At 44.7% G+C, this 25,669-nt stretch overlaps 1 protein-coding gene across 2 annotated transcripts in view; it reads left to right on the forward strand.

The window, feature by feature from the left end:
* The window catches only part of ARHGEF37 (Rho guanine nucleotide exchange factor 37), a 102,470-nt gene that overhangs the window by 20,000 nt on the left and 56,801 nt on the right, over nucleotides 1–25,669 (forward strand). The window contains exon 1 of one of the 2 annotated variants that reach the window (XM_077327093.1): nucleotides 16,788–17,092. The exons of the other annotated variant lie outside the window; for it this stretch is intronic. The gene's annotated coding sequence lies outside the window, so the exon portion shown is untranslated. Of the gene's footprint in view, nucleotides 1–16,787; nucleotides 17,093–25,669 lie in introns of those variants that run through there. 2 annotated transcript variants of the gene reach the window in all.

Consider the following 25,669-nt stretch of genomic DNA (forward strand, 5'->3'; position numbering starts at 1 on the left):
AATCAGACCCACACTCAGCAGAACATTATCTTTCAAGGTTTTAAGCAACCTTTCCCTCTAATTTCACCACCACATACGCAATTTGAGGTAGTCTAAATGTGTTCTCTGTCCATCAGTCTATCCCCACCAATCTGAACCTTATGAAATAATGGGAAAACTCAGCTCAAAAAACCTACTAATTCTCTGCAGAGCAGAAACGGCTGCTGTTAACCTTCTTCTCTTGATTGCTCCATGAATCTCAATTGTACTGTTTAAATGCCACTTATTGGAATGATAGGAAACTATATTTTCATACTGTCAGTAATTGGGTGGGTGGAGTGGGGTGTTGCATCTGGCATAGAAATACTTCTCTATTTTCTGACTGCCTACTTTTCTCAGTCCAGCCTTTTTAATTTATTTGATCCTGTATCTTCACCACTTCCTAAGGATTACCCTAGCAAGTTCTATCCCATGGGATAAAAAACATAACCTAGCTGGCTGATCATATCGTCCAACCATTCTGGGATCCCACAATCAAAATCCTATCCATGCATCTTAATAAAATAGGATATAAATGGGGTTCCCAAAGTATGGTTGGAGGACATCTGATAGACCAACGTATCTGAAGCTAGGGAGCTTTAGGTCTGATCGGTACCTAGATGAGAAGCATCCTTGAAGTCCAATACATGATTTCCATGCAAGTGGGAAAGTGTTCAATTGTCAGTTAATATACAATAATATATACAACATGTAAACTTTTCTCACTTTACTTTGTTCATGTTTCTTTGTTCATGTTTAAGGCCATACACGGTCTGGGCCCAGTATACCTGAGGGACTTCCTCTCCAACTACACTCCTCAGAGAGCCTCGTGCTCTACTACATCCAACCTCCTGGTGGTCCCTGGCTCCAAGGAAGCCCGCTTGACCTCAACCAGGGCCAGAGCTTTCTCCATTCTGGCCCCCACCTGGTGGAACGAGCTCCCAGAGGAGATCAGGGCCCTGACCGAACCTAAACAGTTCCACAGGGCCTGCAAAAGGGAGCTCCTCTGCCAGGCATTTGGTTGAGGTTGACCCAAACCACCACTGCCAGTTGGCCCCCAAGCTCCCCTCCCCTACGACCAACAATAATCGGTTTAACCCACTGGGTCCCAGTAAGAGTTCAGCTGAGGCTCTCGCAATTTCTATTTATAATGTTATTGTTTATGATCTTGTTAAGTTATTATTGTTTTATTGTTATTACCGTTACCTGTTGCCATATGTTAATTGTATCTCCTCCTGTTTTCTGTAAACCGCCCTGAGCCCTCAGGGAGGGCGGTATATAAATATAATAATAATAATAATAATAATAATAATAATAATAATATACTGAAATGGAATATTACTTGGATAACATATTGCATTTCCTGTTCAATGTTTTGCATGCATTGAAAATTAATCATGGCATGTATGCAGCTATCTCAGTGCCTTTGAAGGAAATTGTGAATGCTAGTCATTCAGGATGATGTCACTGTAAGAAAATTAAATAGAACATCATCAAAGAGATGTTGAAACACTGCTTACCCTGTCTGGACATTACAAATAGCAGCTGTAATTAGTTTAAAGTCTCACATCACTTTGTGTGTACTCATTTCTATATGAGGGACATCAGCTTTTTAAAAAAAGTGTAGTTTTCAGAGAAATCATTTGGCAACTCAAGTCGAGGCAAGCATCTCAAGATCTCGGTGTTTATATTTTAACACTTTGCAATGTTCAGATCATGGGTACCATGATGATTTATCAAAATATTAGTAAAATGCCACTGTGACAAGCAGATGGAATCATTAAACTTAATTGTAATTTTCTTACATGGTGCATTTGACCACCGCCGCTTATATGTTATATGTGACTTGTTGCTTGACATAAATTGGGGGGTTTATGGGAATTTTATTGTGTTTTAACTGTTTATGTTGTAAACCACCCTGAGACCTATTTGGAGAAGGGCGGTCTAAAAATTAAATAATAATAATAATAATAATATGCTAGTTACTTAGCAAAGCAATGGATATCCATATGATTGAGATGCTCTGCTAATTAAAACCTGATTACTCAAGCATCAGTGAAAATAATTCTAGAAAAGTAACCAGCCACACTAGATTGCATACAGAAACCATGAATAGACCTTAGTTTGTTTGACAGGGCATGAAAGACACTTAGCAGGAAATGAACCTCCATTATCTCAGGGCCCCACATTCAGAGGTTATGATTACCTGGATTTAGCTGAAGATTTGTGTCTTCAGAACAGGATATCTAACTCTGGTTTGAGAAATCCCTGGGTATTTCTCAGTGGATCTTTAAGGAGAAGAGGAGCCTCAGTGGGGTATAATGCCCTAGTAGAGTCTGCCTTCCAAACGTTACCAGAAATTACATACACAGGTGTCCGGTGACGTAAGTATATTCAGCAGTGAGGGAAAAGCTTTGTGAGAGGTTGGTAACAGCAAAAATGGATTGTTTGCCTGTTTCTATGAGGTAATTGCACCCTTAATAACTCGATGCTAAAAGCCAGCCCTGCAGAGCAGGCTGTTGTACAGTTTTATACATAGGGAATGCTCTGGGACTCCAAAGGGGTTCTCTGTGTGACCGGAAGAAGTTTCAGAGAGTGTGGCAGGGGATGGTGGGTGGGGGTTTTTTGGGGGAGCTCGGGGGGTGCATTTCTTCCCTTCTACACTCAGTATCCAACTATGGCTTGATTAAAATAACAAAATGAATAAATTTTGGATCTTTGGTGCTAAAAGCCAGCCCTGCAGAGCGGACTGTTGTATGGTTTTACACATAAGGAGTGCTCTGGGACTCCAAAGGGGTTCTCTGTGTGGCTGGAAAAGTCTCAGAGTGTGTGCCAGGGGTGCTAGGAAGGGTTTTTTTTTTTTTTTTGGAGCTCCAGGAGCGTGCATGCTATCAGCATTTAAAAGTGCTAACGAGCATGCCTTTCAAATGGGAGAGAGGGAAGGCATCCAGGGTGCTTTCTGCTACTGCAGAACCCACTGCCCCCATGGAAACCACACCAGTATATCTACTGCAGAGTCAGGATGAATATATATTTCTGTTCAAACACATAGCTCTCAGCCTGTATGAACTGGCTTTCTAAGGAATTGCTCAGCCAGTTTGCCTACTGAATAGCTCACATATGTCAGAAAGGAAAAGGCTGGTTAGGCTCCGCCCCCCTCCCCTCGAAACGTCAGGGAGTGTTGATTGTGGCTTGCTGGAGCTTGGGTGTCCAGCGAGTGTGTTTCGATGTGATTAGTAGAAGGGTGGGGTACGACTAATGGGTTTTTTCTTCTATCGTGGGGGGATATCTGATCATTCGTGGAATAGAATATAGGAATTTCTGAGTGCACTCTTAAAACAGACCAACATGAAGTTTTTTATTCTTGTTAATTTCAAAAGTGGCAGGCCTTCCCCCCCCCCCCCTACACAGAGCCTGAAAGCAACTGGCTGTATATAGTCAACGATGTGAGAGCCTCTGAGTTGACTGATTTATTTTTGGAGGGTGGGTGCCCAGGGAGATTCACAATATAAAGAAAATCCATAAAATATATCACATAAAATACATACAAAAGCAAATTTTAAAACCACAATTTAGGACTACTTTAATCCGATGCAATCCTAAGTAAAGCCGACAGCTGCCTAGTAAGGACCAAAAGCGGGAGGTTCAAGTGTACAACCCAGAGGAGCTTGTTCCACAAGTGTGGGGCTGCTGCTGAAAAGGCCCTTTTTTCATGTAACCACCAAATAAGCTTCTTTGGTTACTGGGACAACCAGACAGGCCTCTCCCAGTGATCTTAATTCCAGGACTGAGTTTTTCTATGCAGTGGTATATTTTGTGTACAAGGAAGCCTTCAGACGTGTGAGCTCTCACTTGCTGTCTGCCATGGTAAGCCACATGGAGGATCACCATCTCACTGAGAAGAATTAGATCTACATACTAGGGAAGGTCTTGTCATTGGAACACAAACTCAATAATTTGCCTGTCAAAAGCTGCTAAAGGGGATCTGATGTGGACTTGAGCCGTGCAAAACTTGTCCCAAAGTTGTTTCACTAATTAAAACAACAACAACAAAAATGCCCTTCTCCAAGCCTGGATGTGTGTGTGTGTGTGGGGGGGGGGGAAGTTGAGCATAATACAGATTCCTGTATTTTTCCTATACCAGGGCTTAATGGACCTAGGGAGGGGTGGAAAAGTTCCAATGGGGTAAATAACAGATGGAATGGAGAAAGTTCCTCATTACCACAACACCAGTCTAGTCACACACACTCTACTTCTATCTAGGGCCGAATTACATGCTCAGTTTTCTGCTCTGTGCCTGTTTTCCTAGATGCTATTCCTGGGACATCTCTTGCCACCCTACAAAAAGCAGCCCCCCCCCTCCCCCATATGTGTACTTTTGTTTTATAGTCTTGTGTTAATGCCACATCTCATACTGGTGAAATTCACAAAATAATAAATACCACAACATAGACAGAGTGTAAAAGAGCACACCCCCTCACCCCCCACAAAATATTCTCAACACAGCGTGTTTAATCAAGAATATTATTTATTTATTTGGATTTTTATACAATGTTTAAACAAAATTATACCTGATAACAGCAATGTTCCTACACGTTCTGAAAACCTGCTGTCAGCAATCTGAACATAAGTTTGATCAGATATACAACGTTAGGGCAACTCAGACCGTCAGTTCGGTATAGAGGGCTCCAACATAGCCTGACAATCATGTCTTTTAAATTTTCTAAGGGAATGCTCAGTGCAAGCAGGTGTGGACAGACAGCTCTCTGTGCAACAGGGTGCCTTCTAAAAATGCTTTTTCAATTGCACTTCGGGTTGCTTTAGAACAAAGTAGGGTTGATGGGGGAACATTAAGATTCCGTTATTTTAGCGGATGTGTAAGGGGGTGTGGTGGGAATAGGCTGAGGCTCCTGTATCTTTTTCAGTATTGATAAGAGATCCTTCCGAGAAAAAGCAGGGTGTGTGTCTTAACTGTTCCTCCACTGTGCCCTGGCCTCTGGGGGAAAAAAAACCAGGCCATCCCCCCCCCCCAACACCCTTCAAACACAATAATGGGTTTGCAAAACTTCGAGCTCCCCCCCCCCCGTACACAGAACCCTGAAATTTAAGATTCGGTTATTTTAATAATTGGATATACATTCAGCTAAACTATTAATGTGTAATGTCCATTACAGCCCCTTGATATTTCACCACAACAGGGGGTTCCAGAGACCAGAGTGGTAGACATGGATCCTGCAAACTCTTCTCTGGTATGGAGCAGTTACATCCTTCAGTTTAGCCTGCCTCAAAAGGGTGTGTTGCAAGGGGGCTACAATTGTTTGTGTGTGTGTGTGTATGTGTGTGTGTGTGTGGTGGGGGGGGGATTTGCCCCACGTATTGAAGGGCACGACACGGAAGAAGTCTGCAGAATTATATATGCTGTTAGAATTAAGTATGGGGAAATTATTCTCTCTCGCTCATAGGATACATTTTTCTGACCACAACCTGGTAAATTTGGTTCTTGAAACCTAGTCCAATTTAGATGGAGATTAAATGAAATATTACAAAATGAAGGTTGCCGGGAATTGTAAAAAATTAAGCCAGTTCTCTGAAATTTATTTAACCCGAGGTATTTGAGAATGAATTTGGATGCGAAGGAAGCCTTGCTGCGATCAGTTGTGCAAAAGGGGAAGGAGAGTTGTGTGTGTGTGGGGGGGGGGGGGGTTGGTCATTTCAGAAACCAGGGACACGAGAAAACGTGAAGGAACATGTTTTCCTGATAATGTTTCTGTCTTCTGCAAAAGAAAGCAGATAAGGTTCAACGTTCACCCAAGCATACTGTGATATCAACGTTATTCAGCTTGACACAATTCGAGATAAACAAACAATGACCACGGGCCCTCCTTAGAAAGCATTAGGTGTTTGGTAAAATAATAAATAAATAAATAAATAATCTTGTTTTGGGAACTGTTAGAGCAAGGGTATGTAAGAGCCTCATGTTGTCTCACTAATGCGCACTCAAGATCACTTAATGCAAACAGCCTTGCTATTGGCCTATTCTTACAACAGTCCCTACGCATTTTAGCCAGACGTTTCTTAGGAATTATATAAAAAAATGTTACCTGTAGATTTAATGATCCAACTGCAAATTATTACTCCTATGTTTAGAAAGCGTTAAAATCAGGGTGGCTGAATAATAATAAAAGGTTGGCTTCCTCCAATGTATTGGCCAATGTTAATTATTCCAAACTAATGAAATAACAATTTATTATGCATAATGTTATTGTGCTATTTCGTCGCTATACATATGTGGTAGAAGAGTCTAATTTACATTAGAAGAGTTAAGTAAACTCTTCTTTACAATAAGGGACTCAAGTAAGGTAAAGGTAAAGGTATCCCCTGTGCAAGCACCGAGTCATGTCTGACCCTTGGGGTGACGCCCCTCTAGCGTTTTCATGGCAGACTCAATACGGGGTGGTTTGCCAGTTGCCTTCCCCAGTCATTACCGTTTACCCCCCCAGCAAGCTGGGTACTCATTTTACCGACCTCAGAAGATGGAAGGCTGAGTCAACCTTGAGCCGGCTGCTGGGATTGAACTCCCAACCTCATGGGCAAAGCTTTCAGGTGGCTGCCTTACCACTCTGCGCCACAAGAGGCTCCTTAGGGACTCAAGTAAACTATCACAAATGGCAGCTAATTAGATAAAATAATCCAGAATACAAAAGTGAGGAGAAAAAGATTAGATTTGTCCCACATATTGAAGGGCCATGGCACGAAAGAAGTTTGCAGATTATAAATTATTTTAAATAATGATATTTGAGAATGGTTTTGGATGCACGTGAAGCGTTTATACAGCATAATGCTGAAACCGAGAAAAAGAGACCAAAAAAAAAAAAAAACGAAAAGAGTATGACTTTTTCTGATGTCTAACTATAATCATTAGGATCAGGGGGCAGGGGGGCTGCAGTCAGGGGGCCCTCTCTGCCTCCGCTTTCCTCACAGAAGTCTTGATTAGTGATTAAATTCCTTTACTGAAGAAGCAAATTGACAATTGTATAGCCCCCCCTCGGAAAAAAAATGCTAAGAAAGGAAAGTACAGGGGGAAAATATTCACCCATGACAGTTTCTCTTTAAGATGTTACTCCTTCAGATCTACAAACTGCTTTTAAACATGCGGTACAGATGCATTTCAGACTGCCTGGATATTTAATAAGGGAATTCAAAATTTAGGTGAACGCATACCCGATTATTATTAAAATAACTGAAAGTCTACGATTTAAGACTCAATAATCCCCACTGCTGAAGATGAAACTCAAATACTTTGGCCACCTCATGAGAAGGAAGGACTCCCTGGAGAAGAGCCTAATGCTGGGAGCGATGGAGGGCAAAAGAAGAAGAGGACGACAGAGAATGAGGTGGCTGGATGAAGTAACTGAAGCAGACGGTGCTAGCTTAAATGGACTCTGGGGAGTGGTAGAGGACAGGAAGGCCTGGAGGATCCTTGTCCATGGGGTTGCACTGGGATGGACACGACTTCGTAACTAACAACAACAACAACAAACCCCCACTGCACTTCATTTCAGAGTACAATGTACAGAGAGCAGGATTTGCAAAGCCCCTCTTGTGTTTGGAGTGGGTGGGGTGGGGAGCGGCTGTTTTCAGAGGGCAGACACGCTAGAGGAACTGCGAATACATGCATCCTGTTTTTTCCAGGGGGGAATGCTTATCAATACTTTCCAGAAACACGAATATTACTCTTCTCTCATCCCACCTCACATCCTTACACATCTTCCTGTCTCAGTGAAATCACAGGTCAGACAGGGTCCGAGTGACTTTATTTTATACAACTGATCTTTTAATATGCATTTATACATGCCGGTTGCATAATATTACTGGAATGACACAATTCTGTTGATCATCAAAAAGGTATGAAACCCCTTGATGTGATGAAATATCAAGTCCTATAATGAACATAGATGCTTCACAATGCTGGGTGACCAGAACTAAAGCCCTTTGTTCTAATGTTCTACACAGTTCAAATTTTTTTTTGTAACCTGAAAGCAAAAACCAGAATTCGGAGAATACGTGTATTTAAAGGCTGAAGTTGCTGTTTGAAGACACCTGTTGAAAAAAAATCTTTATCTCGGGTGTCCTCACAGAAGTCTTGATTAGTGACAAGCAAGTCGATAATTTTATACCCCCCAAAAAATGCTAAGAAAGGCCAGGAGGAAAATTTTTCACACGTGACAGTTTCTCTTTAAACTCTTACTCCTTCAGATCCACAAACAGCTTTTAGACACGTGGTAAGGTTGCATTTGAGACTGCCTGGATATCTACTAATGGAATTCAAAGTTTAGGTGAATGCATACCCAATTATTAAAATAACTGAATCTTAAAGTCTACAATTTAAAACTCAGTAACCCGCACCGCACTTCATTTTGGGGGACAAGAAAGAGACAAGTTCCAAAAAACCACCCGAGATGCTACCTGCTCTCCAGTAATACCAAAGAAAAACACTAATACTGTGATTTTCCATAGACTATTGATTTTTGATTTTTAGCTGATGCTTGTGTCAGTTGTAGCCCTCAACGGATCACTCTCATGGTAAGCAATGTCTCAAATAGGTAATGTGCATAGGAAACATAAGCTACAGATTTATGATTTCCTTTACTGAAATAGATGTTTTGAGATGCACCTTAACTACCATTGCAGAATTAGGTGTACGCAGTCAGTCTGAGTAAACAAATCGTCTGAACTTTAACAGAAGAATGGGAGTAAAAACATTGTGAGCCTGCAATGTCAGTGCTGCTGTGCCAACAGTGCTTTACGGTAGATACTAAGGACAGTCCCTATGTATGAAAGTCCTTGACTGGCTATTATCTTATTAGCAGGATTCCCCTCAACTCATGGTTTGTTCTAAAGCAACCCAAAGTGCAAATGAAAAGCAAGCATTTTGCATTTAATTTCCCCCCCCCACCACCACACACACACACACACAAACAATTGTAGCCCCCTTGCAACACACCCTTTTGAGGCAGGCTAAACTGAAGGATGTAACTGCTCCATACCAGAGAAGAGTTTGCAAGATCCATGTCTACCACTCTGGTCTCTGGAACCTCCTGTTGTGGTGAAATATCAAGGGGCTGTAATGGACATTACACATTAATAGTTTAGCTGAATGTATATCCAATTATTAAAATAACCGAATCTTAAATTTCAGGGTTCTGTGTACGGGGGGGGGGGGGGGGGAGCTCGAAGTTTTGCAAACCCATTATTGTGTTTGAAGGGTGTTGGGGGGGGATGGCCTGGTTTTTTTCCCCCCAGAGGCCAGGGCACAGTGGAGGAACAGTTAAGACACACACCCTGCTTTTTCTCGGAAGGATCTCTTATCAATACTGAAACAGATACAGGAGCCTCAGCCTATTCCCACCACACCCCCTTACACATCCGCTAAAATAACGGAATCTTAATGTTCCCCCATCAACCCTACTTTGTTCTAAAGCAACCCGAAGTGCAATTGAAAAAGCATTTTTAGAAGGCACCCTGTTGCACAGAGAGCTGTCTGTCCACACTTGCTTGCACTGAGCATTCCCTTAGAAAATTTAAAAGACATGATTGTCAGGCTATGTTGGAGACCTCTATACCGAACTGATGGTCTGAGTTGCCCTAACGTTGTATATCTGATCAAACTTATATTCAGATTGCTGACAGCAGGTTTTCAGAACGTGTAGGAACATTGCTGTTATCAGGTATAACTTTGTTTAAACGTTGTATAAAAATCCAAATAAATAAATAATATTCTTGATTAAACACGCTGTGTTGAGAATATTTTGTGGGGGGTGAGGGGGTGTGCTCTTTTACACTCTGTCTATGTTGTGGTATTTATTATTTTGTGAATTTCACCAGTATGAGATGTGGCATTAACACAAGACTATAAAACAAAAGTACACATATGGGGGAGGGGGGGGCTGCTTTTTGTAGGGTGGCAAGAGATGTCCCAGGAATAGCATCTAGGAAAACAGGCACAGAGCAGAAAACTGAGCATGTAATTCGGCCCTAGATAGAAGTAGAGTGTGTGTGACTAGACTGGTGTTGTGGTAATGAGGAACTTTCTCCTTTCCATCTGTTATTTACCCCATTGGAACTTTTCCACCCCTCCCTAGGTCCATTAAGTCCTGGTATAGGAAAAATACAGGAATCTGTATTATGCTCAACTTCCCCCCCCCCCCCACACACACACACATCCAGGCTTGGAGAAGGGCATTTTTGTTGTTGTTGTTTTAATTAGTGAAACAACTTTGGGACAAGTTTTGCACGGCTCAAGTCCACATCAGATCCCCTTTAGCAGCTTTTGACAGGCAAATTATTGAGTTTGTGTTCCAATGACAAGACCTTCCCTAGTATGTAGATCTAATTCTTCTCAGTGAGATGGTGATCCTCCATGTGGCTTACCATGGCAGACAGCAAGTGAGAGCTCACACGTCTGAAGGCTTCCTTGTACACAAAATATACCACTGCATAGAAAAACTCAGTCCTGGAATTAAGATCACTGGGAGAGGCCTGTCTGGTTGTCCCAGTAACCAAAGAAGCTTATTTGGTGGTTACATGAAAAAAGGGCCTTTTCAGCAGCAGCCCCACACTTGTGGAACAAGCTCCTCTGGGTTGTACACTTGAACCTCCCGCTTTTGGTCCTTACTAGGCAGCTGTCGGCTTTACTTAGGATTGCATCGGATTAAAGTAGTCCTAAATTGTGGTTTTAAAATTTGCTTTTGTATGTATTTTATGTGATATATTTTATGGATTTTCTTTATATTGTGAATCTCCCTGGGCACCCACCCTCCAAAAATAAATCAGTCAACTCAGAGGCTCTCACATCGTTGACTGTATACAGCCAGCTGCTTTCAGGCTCTGTGTATCAGGGGGGAAAGGCCTGCCACTTTGAAATTAACAAGAATAAAAAACTTTATGTTGGTCTGTTTTAAGAGTGCACTCAGAAATTCCTATATTCTATTCCACGAATGATCAGATATCCCCCCACGATAGAAGAATAAACCCATTAGTCGTACCCCACCCTTCTACTAATCACATCGAAACACACTCGCTGGACACCCAAGCTCCAGCAAGCCACAATCAACACTCCCTGACGTTTCGAGGGGAGGGGGGCGGAGCCTAACCAGCCTTTTCCTTTCTGACATATGTGAGCTATTCAGTAGGCAAACTGGCTGAGCAATTCCTTAGAAAGCCAGATCATACAGGCTAAGAGCTATGTGTTTGAACAGAAATATATATTCATCCTGACTCTGCAGTAGATATACTGGTGTGGTTTCCATGGGGGCAGTGGGTTCTGCAGTAGCAGAAAGCACCCTGGATGCCTTCCCTCTCTCCCATTTGAAAGGCACGCTCGTTAGCACGTTTAAATGCTGATAGCATGCACGCTCCTGGAGCTCCAAAAAAAAAAAAAAACCCTTCCTAGCACCCCTGGCACACACTCTGAGACTTTTCCAGCCACACAGAGAACCCCTTTGGAGTCCCAGAGCACTCCTTATGTGTAAAACCATACAACAGTCCGCTCTGCAGGGCTGGCTTTTAGCACCAAAGATCCAAAATTTATTCATTTTGTTATTTTAATCAAGCCATAGTTGGATACTGAGTGTAGAAGGGAAGAAATGCACCCCCCGAGCCCCCCCCCCCAAACCCCCACCTACCATCCCCTGCCACACTCTCTGAAACTTCTTCCGGTCACACAGAGAACCCCTTTGGAGTCCCAGAGCATTCCCTATGTATAAAACTGTACAACAGCCCGCTCTGCAGGGCTGGCTTTTAGCATCAAAGATCCAAAATTAACCTGATTATTTTAATTAAACTATAATACGTTTAAAATTAACAAAGATAAAAAACTTTGGGCTATGTCCAAGAACCAAATTGGGACATCATGATTGCTTTTCGCCCTATGTGCTTCTGCAGGGAGACTCTTCTTGTAAATACTTACAAGAGCCCACCCTGCAGGATTGGTTTTTTAGCATCAAAGATCCAAAATTAATCTGCTTATTTTAATTAAACCATGACTCAAGCTACAACACTCCACCAACCAGCCCCCGTGGCACACTCTCTGAGACTTCTTCCAGCCACACAGAGAACCCCTTTAGAGACCCAGAGCACTCCCTATGTGTAAAACTGTACAGCAGGCAGCACTGTTGTGGGATGTTTTTGTTTTGTTTTTTAGCATCAAAGATCCCAAATTAATCTGCTTATTTTATGCAGGCTATGATACTTTTGAAATTAACAAGGATAAAAACTTTGAGCAATGTCCAAGTACCAACTATGGGACATCGTGATTGCTTTTTCGCCCTATGTGCTTCTGCAGGGGGAGACACTTCTTGTAAATCCTTACAAGAGCCCGCCCTGCAGGGTTGGTTTTTAGCATCAAAGATCTAAAATCATTCTGCCTATTTTTTAAGCGAGCTATGATACTTTGAAATTAACAAGGATAAAAAATACAGCACCATCTACAGGGGCATTCTGATCGGCTTTTCTCTCAGGTGCTTGTGCTAGGAGACTCTGCTTGTAATATCCTTACACCTAACCGCCCCGCAGGGGTGGTTTTTCAGTATCAAAGATTCAAAATTAATCTGCTTATTTTAATTAAACCAAGACTCAGGCTACAACAAGACATAATTCCAACCCCCGTGGCACACTCTCTGAGACTTCTTCCAGCCACACAGAGAACCCCTTTAGACACCCAGAGCACTCCAAATGTGTAAAAATGTACAGCAGGCAGCACTGTTGTGGGATGTTTTTGTTTTGTTTTTTAGCATCAAAGATCCCAAATTAATCTGCTTATTTTATGCTGGCTATGATACTTTTGAGATTAACAAGGATAAAAACTTTGAGCAATGTCCAAGAACCAAATTGGGACATCATGATTGCTTTTCGCCCTATGTGCTTCTGCAGGGAGACTCTTCTTGTAAATCCTTACAAGAGCCCACCCTGCAGGATTGGTTTTTCAGTATCAAAGATTCAAAATTAATCTGCTTATTTTAATTAAACCAAGACTCAGGCTACAACAAGACATAATTCCAACCCCTCCCATTTTTTCAGGGGGGAGGGGCCAACCTGACCACGTGGGCAGGACCTTACACCCGCCTTAGTCCCGCCTCCTCTGCGCTCTCATTGGTTAGAAAATACTACTCCTTCTGGTAGAGAAAAGCAGCATATAAGAACCAACTCTTCTTCTTCTACATCAGTGGTCCCCAACCTGCGGGCCGCGGCCTGGTGCCGGGCTGCAAAGGCCATGGCGCCGGGCCGCGGCTCCCTCTCCCCGCCCCCCCCTGCAGTAAAAAACTTCCCAGGCCGCAAGCTTGCGTCCGGGAAGCTTCTTACTGCGGGAGGGCGGGGAGAGGGAATCAGGGCCGGGCCGTGCCCGTGCAGGCCGCGCCCGCACGACTTGATCCGCGGGCGCGGCCCGTTCCGTGGGCGCGGCCCGCGGGCATGGCCAGCACAACACAGCCTCGTTTGCAAGTTCCTTAATTTTCGGCCGAAAATCACGTGCAGGGGGGGGATTTTTCTTTTCACTTGGGGGAGCGTGGCAACAATGAATTGCCAGCTCACATGCCAGCTGCCAGCTAGATGGGTCTCTCCGTTGCAACGAATTAATGCATATTCGTTGCAACATGTGTGTGTGTGTTTTTTAACTTTTCTTAAAGGGAAAGGGGCTTTCCCGGAGCATGATAACAACCGCCCATTGGCTGTTCGTTTGACTGATGTTTGACTGACAAAGCACAGGAAAAATCGCTTCCTGTCTAGCGATTTTTGCAAGACCCGAAACCTGTGGGAAACGAATGAAACGCTACTGGATTCCACTAAAAAAGCAGGTATGCGTAACGCCAGGATTGCACTTTTAAAAATAACGTTTCCGCTTTGTGGGACCAATTGGCAACATTGGTCCTTGTGCGGAATCAGCCCAGGAATTTCTCAACCTGGAGCTGGAAGTCCTGCCTTGTGAAGCAGAAGGGCAGAGTCCCAGGCTGTAGTGCCCTCCCATATCTCCTTTGAGTCTCACCCCAGGACGAGCCTCACAAAGGGCAAAGGGAAGGGGGTTGCCTTCACCCTGATCTCTCCTCCTCACACTTCCTCCTCTCCCCAGGACAAACATAGAGGAATGCAGTATATCAGAAAGCAGCTGACCTGTACACATCAGCAGGCCAGTATGGATGCACTGATGGATCTAGCATGGCTGAGAGTAAGAAGAGTGTCAGTTACATTCATTAGTTTGTTTTTAAGAGGAAAATTAGGTTACTGTGTTTATTTTTGTAGAAGTCTGGGGATCACAGGAAGCAATGGGAATCATCTCTGTAAGACAAAGGAAAAATGACGATTTGCCATTGCTTCCAGTATTGGCACATGAATCAGAACACTGAATGGGAGGAAGCTGGACCAGAAGATTGGAAATTAAGGATGAAAAATGGTTAATACCAGGAAAGGAGCTGATTCTAGAATTTAAGAGAGCTGGAAATAAAGCTGGAAGGCAAACGTAAGCAAAAGGTAAAGTGGCAATTGCTGGGAAGAAGAAAAGAGTCATTAATGGGAGTAATAATGACAGTGATGATTAAAGATGTAAGATGTAACTTCAGCTGGGCTGTAGGAAAAAGGGACAGTGATATATTGTCCTGTAGAACCGACTTCCCCAGAGGAATAACACAAGCGGCATCAGTTTGAAATAAGATTGCCAGGTCCCCCTGGCCCCCAATAGGGGGGTATGGTTGCCAGCTCCAAGCTGCAAAATTCCTGGAGATTTGGGGATGAAGCCTGGAGAGGACAGAAATCTCAGTGCGGTACATCATAGAGGCCGCTCTCACCGTTTAGGCACTGGGAACTTCACTGCCCCAGCTCCCATGCAGGAGCACAAATCGGGTGCAGGAAGAGGTGGGGCAACCTGCCACGACTAAAACTCCAGCCGGCAGCCCGACATGAAACCTCCAGTGCATAAACGGTCCCTGTGAAGCATCTGTTTTCTACAGAGGAACTGATCTCTATAGTCTGGAGATGAGCTATAATTCCAGAAGATCCTCAGGCTGAAGGCTGGCATTTCTATTAATCAGAACATCCTACAACATGCTGCTCACATAAATTAATTCTATAGCTTGAAAATCAGAGTCCAAGATGATATGATATGTTATAATATAACAATTAATATAATAATAATAATAATAACTCTATAGTAGAGTTTGCCCAAAATCCAGAGTGGGTGCCATACCTCACATCCCCCCTCCCCGAAAAATTGCACAGCCTGTATTTGCGGCTCTGTGCCAGACACCACCCACTGCCATCACCAGCTTGCAGAACTGGCAGCCAGCTCCACAAGTTTTGGGTGGGAGGGAGCTGGCGTGTGTGACAGCAGCATGCCACATCTGCAGCACAAGTTTCAGAGGGGTGAATGGAGAGGGGAGAATTCCCTTGTTATATTAAACCCCTAATGGGGAGAGGTATCAAGTGGGGATTCCCCCATCCCCAATGCCAACACATATCTGCTCAATGGGCAGGAGCCAGCTGGCAAAATGGAGGGGGGGGGGAGGCAATCTTCATTGTTGTATAATGATGCCACTTCTGGTGTGATCTGGAAGTTCCAACACTGCACTAGTGTGAGGCTCCAGCACTCATCCAGAAACTCCCTTGAGTGCTGGAGTGTTGCCCTGCTGAGATGTCGTCAGTGATGTCATCACGGGGTGATGAAGGCCACCATCTCCCTTATGTACAAAGCCCCTGCCTGTCCCCATCTCTGGCTGGTTGCCAGGCCATGCCTAGCAGTCCTACTCAAAGAGATTAATAAATAGAAGCAACTGGACAATTAATAACCAGGAGCCTAAAACGGCAAATAAAATATGCCTGGAAGAAACTGCCTTCCCAAACGCCTGTGTGATGCCACAGCACCATCCTCAAACACCACTTTTCAATGAAGTTTGTGACACAATCCCATAGTCCATCTTCTCTACTGAAAAGAAACCGAAGAAGATAAGCCCCATGGGAAATGGGAATCGAAGCAACCGGAAATACTGTTGAGATTTGGCTGTGATACATGGAAGACCACTGTTGATGGATCTGTAGAAAATGCCAGTCCTGCTCTCCATGTAACCTTGAGGATAAAAAACTGATCTTGTCAAGTATGAGAAGATTAGCTGGCTGCTGCTATTTGGAGTCAGCTCCCTCCCACCCCCAAACATGATTACAAAGATAGGAAAATGTAATAAAGCATGAATTAAACATTAAACTTAACTCATCCATTGCTACAATTTGTGCTCCTTCCCAATCAAATCTGTTTTGATTTGGGGCTATTACTGTGCCAAAAAACCCACCCACGTGTAATTACAAAATGCTCCGCAATCAATCCCAGGAGAAAGTGTATGTCCCCACCTGACAGGCCAAGAACAGGCCATTTAGACCTTTAGGGCTGTCTAGAGAGCAAAGTCTGTTTGCTCACAGCTGACATAAAGGCCTATACTATCAGCCTATTAATAAAAGTAAATGAAATTGCCCCAGGAAGGTGTGACCTGAACATGCTGAGGTTCATGACATTCAGTAAACCCAGAGGAAAAGGGGGCCCAGCTTTAAAGAAGTGGCTGAGAGCATAAACTCTGTCAGCTGACTGTTGTGGCCCACACCTGCAGTATATCTCCCCCCCCCTCTGTTTTTGTTGAGGTTGTTATTTTGCACAGCTTGTCTCCCTGTTATTGGTTCCCTAGGAAATCTGCATTTCTGTTTTCATCCAGCAACTTCCACAGCTGGCCTGCAGCCAGAGGGTTTGTTGCTCTGGCAGTTTGTGCTGCATTGAGAGTGCTGGGCAGGCTTACGCCTGTAGCTCTGCTGGAGTCGCACACAGCCTGAGCCTGCAGTAAACAGCACAAGAAGAGCATGGCAGCGGCTGAGCGGAGCTGGGCCTGGCTGGCGAATCCACTCACGCAGCTGAGTGGGCTGGTCCTTTCAACCCTCTGAGGCTGTGCTGCTGCGACTGGCACTAGCTGGGTTTATTATTAACTCCTCTAAAGCTACAGCGGTGGCAGAGGCACCTTCAACAAGGCCAGAGCTCCTGGCTAATTAACAGGTAAGAATTAATAGGTAGGAAATAGAGTGGGAGGGAAACCCACTAGAGAGCATTTGCTTTGCTGACAGTGGACTTAATTCTCCTACAGGGGCCAAGCCCTAAGCAGTGTGTGTGGTTAGGAGAAATATACCGGGTAGCCATCACTCAGGGTCTGCTGCCTCTGTCTGCATGGAGGAGAGGAAAGGTTGTATAACCACATTCCAGAGTCAGCACTATCTCCTGGAGGAAAAAAAGCAGGTGCCTGTCACATGAGGAGGTGAAAGAGAAACCTGCTGTTTTTGTTGATTTCACGAACATTCCTGCCTCTTGTTTTCTGGCCATGATCATCCTGTACAGGCAAAAATATGGTTGGTACAGTCAAGTCATAAAGCTGCAGTGTTGAATTTCTGCCTGCCACATAGCTATTAGCAACATTTTTCCAGAAAAAAATGGTGGCAGCATTAGTTATTAGGCAGACCTCCGGTAAAAAGCGTAACCAGGAGCCTTTTGAGTGTTTGAATCTGGGAAAATGAGGATGAATGGTTCCAAATTTAAGGCACACTAGAATATAAATCTGATGAAAAACCCATAAATAATTTTGGCACTTTCCTGTCTGGTTTTTGTAAGATGTTCTAAATGTTCAGAAAAAGCATGTGATATATAGTCTCATGTTTCTTTAGAATCTAGGGGCACATTACTAGGGGCACATTGCCAACTTCCAGGTGGTGGCTTGAGATTCCCTGGGATTACAGAGATTAGGTAACAGAACAATTCACCTGGAGAAAATGGCCATTTTAGAATGTAGACTCTGTGGCATTATACCCCATTGAAACAACTCCCCTCCCCCATTCTCCTCAGGTTCCACTTTTGTCCAAAGATACGCTTGACTCCTGAATATTGAATGGGGGAATTAGTGATTTTAAGGGATTCCCTACAGAGAGGTGTAGATGCCGAACTGTGTAGACCAGACTTGTTGTCTCGAGAGGTCTGCTGTCTACCTGGTCCACGCATCAAGGATGTCACAGAACAGCTGGACAGTCTCATCAAGCCCACAGATCATTACCGCTTCCTTCTCATCCATGCAGGAATAAATAATACTGCCCAGCATAGCATGGAACAGATTAAGAAAGACTTTCTGGATCTGGGGGAAAGGTAAAGGATCTGGGAGCACAAGTTGTGTTTTCATCAGTCCTTCCTGTAAGTGGCCATGGCTTAGGAAGGGAGAGATATATCATGCAAGTAAATGACTGGCTACATCGCTGGTGTCATCAGGAAAGGTTTGGATTTCTGGATCATGGTCTACAATGTCAATATAAGGGGCTACTATCAGGAGACGGTGTGCACCTCACAAGGGATGAAAAAAGTATTTTTGGGAGAACCCTTGCATACCTGGTGAGGAGGGCTTTAAACTAAATCCAAAGGAGGAGTGAGATGTAAATTCAGAACCTGGTGTGATGGCAAGAACTGAAGATGAGAAGATTGAAAAGCTACAGGGAATGGAACATAAGCAGGGAACTACTAACTTGCAAGGAAGTTCAAAAGCCAAAACCATTGGGCACACAAAAGATGGATTACAATGTCTTTACACTAATGCACAGAGTATGGGAAACAAGTAGAATGAACTAGTAGTCCTAATAGAGGAAGGGGACTATGACCTAATAGGAATCACAGAAACTTGGTAGGATAATACTCACAATTGGAATACTAGAATTGAGGGGTACAATCTATTCAAAAGGGACAGACAAGTAAAGAAGGAGGGAGGTATAGCAATATATATTAAGAATCTTTATACTTGTGAAGAAATACAGGAACCTGAACATGAAAGTTCAGTTGAGTGTATTTGGGTAAATATAAAAGAAGTAGGAAAAGAGAATGGTATTATTGTAGGGGTCTGCTATAGACCACCAAGTCAATCAGAGAACTTGGATGAGATACTCCTATAACAAATTACACAATTCTCAAAGGGGGGAAACAGTGGTTATGGGAGACTTCAGTTACCCAGATATCTGTTGGAAGACCAACTCTGCTAAAAATACAAACTCAATTTCTTAACTTGTCTTGCTGACAGCTTCATTTCCCAGAAAGTAGAGAGGGAACTAGAGGCTCTGCTACTTTAGATCTGATTCTCATCAATAGGGAAGAACTGGTAGATGAGGTGGAAGTAGTGGGAAAACTTGGTAGTAGTGACCATGTGATTTTGGAATTTTCAATTGTGGGAAAGAGAAAACCTTTACATTGTCGGAAATATAAACTGGACTTCAGGAAAGCAGTATGTTGGGTAGAGTCCTGTGGTCAGAAAGACTTAAAGAGATGGGAATCCAAGAGGGCTGGGAGTTTCTTAAAAGTGAAATATTGAAGGCTCAATCACAAACAGTTCCCTTGAGAAGAAAACATGGAAGGAGCCTAAGGATGCCAAGGTGGCTCCTTAAGCAATTATCAAATGATTTGAGGAATAAAAAAGAGTCCTTTAGGAAATGGAATTAAGGCCTTATTACCAAGGATGAGTATAAACAAATAACCAATGATTGTAGGGAGAGTGTTAGAAAAGCTAAAGCTCAATATGAGCTTAGGCTAGCGAGAAGTGCTAAACATAGCAAAAAAGGGTCCTTTAGTTGTATTTCAAGTAAGTAGGGACACCATAGTGCCACTGTGAGGACAAGAAAGTGAAATTATAACAGACTAGTAAAAAAGCCCATTGTATGAAGAAGACAATGGGCGCTAGCAGGTGGGGACCAGAGCGAGCGGCAGGCGAGGGACAGAGCGAGGGACAGGCTACCTGAAAGAGGAGGCGGGCGGCGGCTCCTCGGCGTCTCGTAGTTTTTGCCGGGGAGTCCGAGGTGTGGTGCGCTGGGCTGTGGCAGCTCCTCTGCATTTTTTTGTTCTTCTGCGGCTTTCCCGGCGGCTCCATTGTGTTCTGGGGCCATGAGGGCAGGGAGCACCCAGCAGCTGCGCTGTGGGCGGCTGCCGGGGCTCCCAGGGCGCCGGCTTGAAGCGGCGAAAGGCTCCTCCAGGGTTTTTTTTTTTCTGCTGCCTCTCGGCTTGGAGCTGCGAAAGGCTCCTACAGGGTTAATGCTTTTCTGCTGGCTCTCGTGGGCGTGCCGGCTTGGAGCTGCGAAAGGCTCCTACAGGGTTTTTTTTTCTGCTGGCTCTCGGCTTGGAGCTGGGAAAGGCTCCTACAGGGTTTTTTTTTCTGCTGCCTCTCGGCTTGGAGCTGCGAAAGACTCCTACAGGGTTTTTTTTTCTGCTGGCTCTCGGCTTGGAGCTGCGAAAGGCTCCTACAGGGTTAATGTTTTTCTGCTGGCTCTCGTGGGCGTGCCGGCTTGGAGCTGCGAAAGGCTCCTACAGGGTTTTTTTTTCTGCTGGCTCTCGGCTTGGAGCTGGGAAAGGCTCCTACAGGGTTTTTTTTTCTGCTGCCTCTCGGCTTGGAGCTGCGAAAGACTCCTACAGGGTTTTTTTTTCTGCTGCCTCTCGGCTTGGAGCTGCGAAAGGCTCCTACAGGGTTTTTTTTTCTGCTGGCTCTCGGCTTGGAGCTGGGAAAGGCTCCTACAGGGTTTTTTTTTCTGCTGCCTCTCGGCTTGGAGCTGCGAAAGACTCCTACAGGGTTTTTTTTTCTGCTGCCTCTCGGCTTGGAGCTGCGAAAGACTCCTACAGGGTTTTTTTTTCTGCTGGCTCTCGGCTTGGAGCTGGGAAAGGCTCCTACAGGGTTAATGTTTTTCTGCTGGCTCTCGTGGGCGTGCCGGCTTGGAGCTGCGAAAGGCTCCTACAGGGTTTTTTTTCTGCTGCCTCTCGGCTTGGAGCTGCGAAAGGATCCTACAGGGTTTTTTTTTCTGCTGGCTCTCGGCTTGGAGCTGCGAAAGGCTCCTACAGGGTTTTTTTTTCTGCTGGCTCTCGGCTTGGAGCTGCGAAAGGCTCCTACAGGGTTTTTTTTTCTGCTGCCTCTCGGCTTGGAGCTGGGAAAGGCTCCTACAGGGTTTTTTTTTCTGCTGGCTCTCGGCTTGGAGCTGCGAAAGGCTCCTACAGGGTTTTTTTTCTGCTGGCTCTCGGCGTGGAGCTGGGAAAGGCTCCTACAGGGTTTTTTTTCTGCTGGCTCTCGGCTTGGAGCTGGGAAAGGCACCTACAGGGTTTTTTTTCTGCTGGCTCTCGGCTTGGAGCTGGGAAAGGCTCCTACAGGGTTTTTTTTCTGCTGCCTCTCGGCTTGGAGCTGCGAAAGGCTCCTACAGGGTTTTTTTTTCTGCTGCCTCTCGGCTTGGAGCTGCGAAAGGCTCCTACAGGGTTTTTTTTTCTGCTGGCTCTCGGCTTGGAGCTGCGAAAGGCTCCTACAGGGTTTTTTTTTCTGCTGGCTCTCGGCTTGGAGCTGGGAAAGGCTCCTACAGGGTTTTTTTTTCTGCTGGCTCTCGGCTTGGAGCTGCGAAAGGCTCCTACAGGGTTTTTTTTCTGCTGGCTCTCGGCGTGGAGCTGCGAAAGGCTCCTACAGGGTTTTTTTTTCTGCTGGCTCTCGGCTTGGAGCTGCGAAAGGCTCCTACAGGGTTTTTTTTTCTGCTGGCTCTCGGCTTGGAGTTGCGAAAGGCTCCTACAGGGTTTTTTTTCTGCTGGCTCTCGGCTTGGAGCTGGGAAAGGCTCCTACAGGGTTTTTTTTTCTGCTGGCTCTCGGCGTGGAGCTGCGAAAGGCTCCTACAGGGTTTTTTTTTCTGCTGGCTCTCGGCTTGGAGCTGCGAAAGGCTCCTACAGGGTTTTTTTTTCTGCTGGCTCTCGGCTTGGAGTTGCGAAAGGCTCCTACAGGGTTTTTTTTTCTGCTGGCTCTCGGCTTGACTCCTACAGGGTTTTTTTTTCTGCTGGCTCTCGGCTTGGAGCTGGGAAAGGCTCCTACAGGGTTTTTTTTTCTGCTGCCTCTCGGCTTGGAGCTGCGAAAGGCTCCTACAGGGTTTTTTTTTCTGCTGCCTCTCGGCTTGGAGCTGCGAAAGGCTCCTACAGGGTTTTTTTTTCTGCTGCCTCTCGGCTTGGAGCTGCGAAAGACTCCTACAGGGTTTTTTTTTCTGCTGGCTCTCGGCTTGGAGCTGCGAAAGGCTCCTACAGGGTTTTTCTTTCTGCTGCCTCTCGGCTTGGAGCTGCGAAAGGCTCCTACAGGGTTTTTCTTTCTGCTGGCTCTCGGCTTGGAGCTGCGAAAGGCTCCTACAGGGTTTTTTTTTCTGCTGGCTCTCGGCTTGGAGCTGGGAAAGGCTCCTACAGGGTTTTTTTTCTGCTGGCTCTCGGCTTGGAGCTGGGAAAGGCTCCTACAGGGTTTTTTTTTCTGCTGGCTCTCGGCTTGGAGCTGCGAAAGGCTCCTACAGGGTTTTTTTTTCTGCTGGCTCTCGGCTTGGAGCTGCGAAAGGCTCCTACAGGGTTTTTTTTTCTGCTGCCTCTCGGCTTGGAGCTGGGAAAGGCTCCTACAGGGTTTTTTTTTCTGCTGGCTCTCGGCTTGGAGCTGGGAAAGGCTCCTACAGGGTTAATGCTTTTCTGCTGGCTCTCGTGGGCGTGCCGGCTTGGAGCTGCGAAAGGCTCCTACAGGGTTTTTTTTCTGCTGGCTCTCGGCTTGGAGCTTGGATAAACTCTACGCACAAAAGGTTTTCAAAAGGTGTTCAGTGGGGAAGCGGCCTACCTGTATTGACGGACGGCAGCGGGGCAGTCACGGCAGTAGCGGCTCGGCTGGCGGCGGCGGCGGGTCGCTGGCGGCGGGGCGGCCATTTTGGGCGGTTGGTGATTTTTGGCAGCGGCTGGCTCGCTGGCTGCGGCGGCAGCTGGCTAGCAGGCTGTAACGGCGGCCATTTTCGGCGGCGGCTGGCTGCCGGCGGCTGCGGCGGCCATTTTCGGCGGCGGCCAGCTGCCGGCGGCGGAGGCGGCTGCTGGCTGTCGGGGGCGGCGGCCGTTTTGAGAGGTCCGTCGGAAGAACGGACGGGAGTCCCCGGCAGCCGCGTCAGTCCGCCGGGCAGGGAGCACCCGCCAGACGCGCATAGCGCGGCTGGCGGGTGCTCCCTTGCCAGTGAAGCAGGGAATGGGCCGGGATGGACACTTGGAGGGGCCAATCAGGAGCCGCTTCGCGGCTCCTGATTGGACCCCTCCGAGTTTTTATCCCGGACCGGTTCCGCCCTAACTCCTCCCCACCACCCCTTACTCCTTTATACAGTCCGTGGCGCCACGGGCTGTGTACAGATGATGAAGAGAGGGCTAAACTGCTTAACTCCTATTTCTCCTCAGTCTTCTCTTGTGAGGGAAATAGTGCTCAATGTGTCAAAAACATAACACAACAGAGGGGAGAAGAGGTAAGGTGACAGATGATTGGAGGTGAGAAAAATGTTGTCCCCCATCATCAAGAAAGGGAAAAAGGAGGATCCGGGTAACTATTGACCTGTAACTGCCAAAAGTTTGGAACAAATCATCAAGCAGTCAATCCTTGAGCAGCTGGAACAGAAAGCCGTGATTTCTAAGATTCAGCATGGGGTTTTGCAAGAACAAGTAATGTCAGAACAACCTTATATCTTTTTTTCAAGAAAGTGACTACCTTGCTGGATAAGGGGAATGCTGTGGACATAGTTTATCTGGATTTCAGTAAAGTTATGATTTTTTTTTATTTTCATATAGAAAGAAAAAGGAAAGATATCTTTGATTACAATATTACAATATCATCCCTCCCTCTACTCCCCAAAGTCCCCATTTGCTTGAAGTTGTGCATTGCTGAATACTGTAGATGTCAGTTGCCTGTAAATATAAAAACAAAGCCACAACAAAAAAATCCCACTTTAACATAACATTTACTTACAGTCAACAGGTGTTTTAAAAATTACCTTTAGAATTGAACCAAGGCATATCCTTAATCTAGAAAATCAGCTGGTTCCTGCACTTGTTTACAACAACATATTTTAAGTACTTAACGTTAAGCATTTCTTAGAAAACAATCTGAACTTTAATCTAGTATTTATAAAAAGAAAATAAAAAAGGAAAAAACCCTTTATCATGACATTTACAGCTACTTTAGCCCAGTATTTTTTTTTAAGGGAAAAAAAGAAGCCCGCTTTATTGTAACATTTGCAGCTCTTAAATTCTTCAATTCAAATTGTTTTAAAATCTTTGCAGTTACTGTTAATGCCATCCATACAGAAACAGAATATAGAAAAAATGTCAGCCCTCCCTCCCTCCCTTGCGTCTTTCCAATCTTCTTAAGGAGGTCTCCATTCGAGGCTTAGGAAATGAAGTTGTGCCCCTTTCCACAGAATATCTGCCAACGATTCTTGAAAAAGTTGCACCTCCTGATCTCCAATCTGGAGACCATTTTTTTCCTGGGAAGCTCTTTTAGAATGGTTACTTTCAGGACAAACAATTGTGTCTTTTGGCTGATTCTTTTGTGCTTCTGCTTTGAGATATGTCTTTTCAGTAAAGGTAACCTCATCTGGGGGAACTTGATCAGTGATGATAATAAGTTCTTATTGCAGGTCTCGCTTTCTGAAGGACTCCATCTCCAATGCTTCAAAATTTTCTTCCACTGGAGATTTCCAATCCTGTAATTCTTCACTCTTGCTATTTTTTTTGTTCCAGTTGGTTAATATTATCATTATCATTTGGTTTATCATTCCTGTTCTTGCCATTTCGGATCTCCTTAAAAATATCTTTCAACAAATTTTCTGTGAAGGCATTTAGATCTTATCTTTCTTTTGCTAACAGAAGGACCACCTGAGTCAAAATAGCCATATTAAAAATCAGACTTAGAAGTCAACACCAGCCAGTTTTGTGCAGTGTTTCAAACAGCCAGGAGAGGTCCTCCCGCAGAAGTTCTGATTGCTTAGAAAGTCACACAGTGGGAGAGATATCACGAGAGCCGTTATCAAGGGAAATCTCTGTATAATGTAAAAAGTCCAAATTAGCTCATTTATCTTTAAAAATTGTTCATATGTTTCACCTTTCCACCAGAGTTTGAAAAAAGACAAGAAAAACAAGCAGGAAAGTCTTTGTGAGAAAGATGAACTCACTGCCGCGGCTTGGTAGACAAGACAGGGGGAGGTGTACAAAAACAATTTAGTGTCTTTAAAACGTTACTCACTGTTGATAGCAGGCATTTGAAGTTAGAGAACTCTGAAGTCTCTTCAAAGCAGTTCAGAAAATGAGAGAGGAATGAGAAAGAAAAGGCGATCCTTGTTAAAGAAGGCTCTGATGGTAGACTGCTTCTTGGCCTTAATAGTCACGTATAGCTTAAGATCTTGAGAATCTCTCTCCGCAGATCAGTGATGGGCCTTTTTAGAGCTCCGGAGCTTTCTGAAGCTCTTATAAGGAGAATTTAGCAAGGTTTGCGCACCTTGCTTGCTTCTGCCAGACGTAGATACGTTCAGCCCCCTATACGGACCAAGAGCTCCTCTTTAGGAGAAGTGCTCAAGCAGCCATCTTTCCCATCTATCTGGATTTCAGTAAAGTTTTTGATAAGGTTCCACATGATATTCTTTTTGACAAGTTGGTAAAATACGGTATGGATCCTAATTCTGTCAGGTGGATCGATAACTGGTTGACAGATCGCACCCAAAGGGTACTTGTTAATTGTTCAGCATCCTCTTGGAGAAAAGTGACAAGTGGAGTTCC

This window comes from Paroedura picta, chromosome 3 (genome assembly GCF_049243985.1).
Source record: "Paroedura picta isolate Pp20150507F chromosome 3, Ppicta_v3.0, whole genome shotgun sequence".
NCBI classification, from domain to species: domain Eukaryota; kingdom Metazoa; phylum Chordata; class Lepidosauria; order Squamata; family Gekkonidae; genus Paroedura; species Paroedura picta.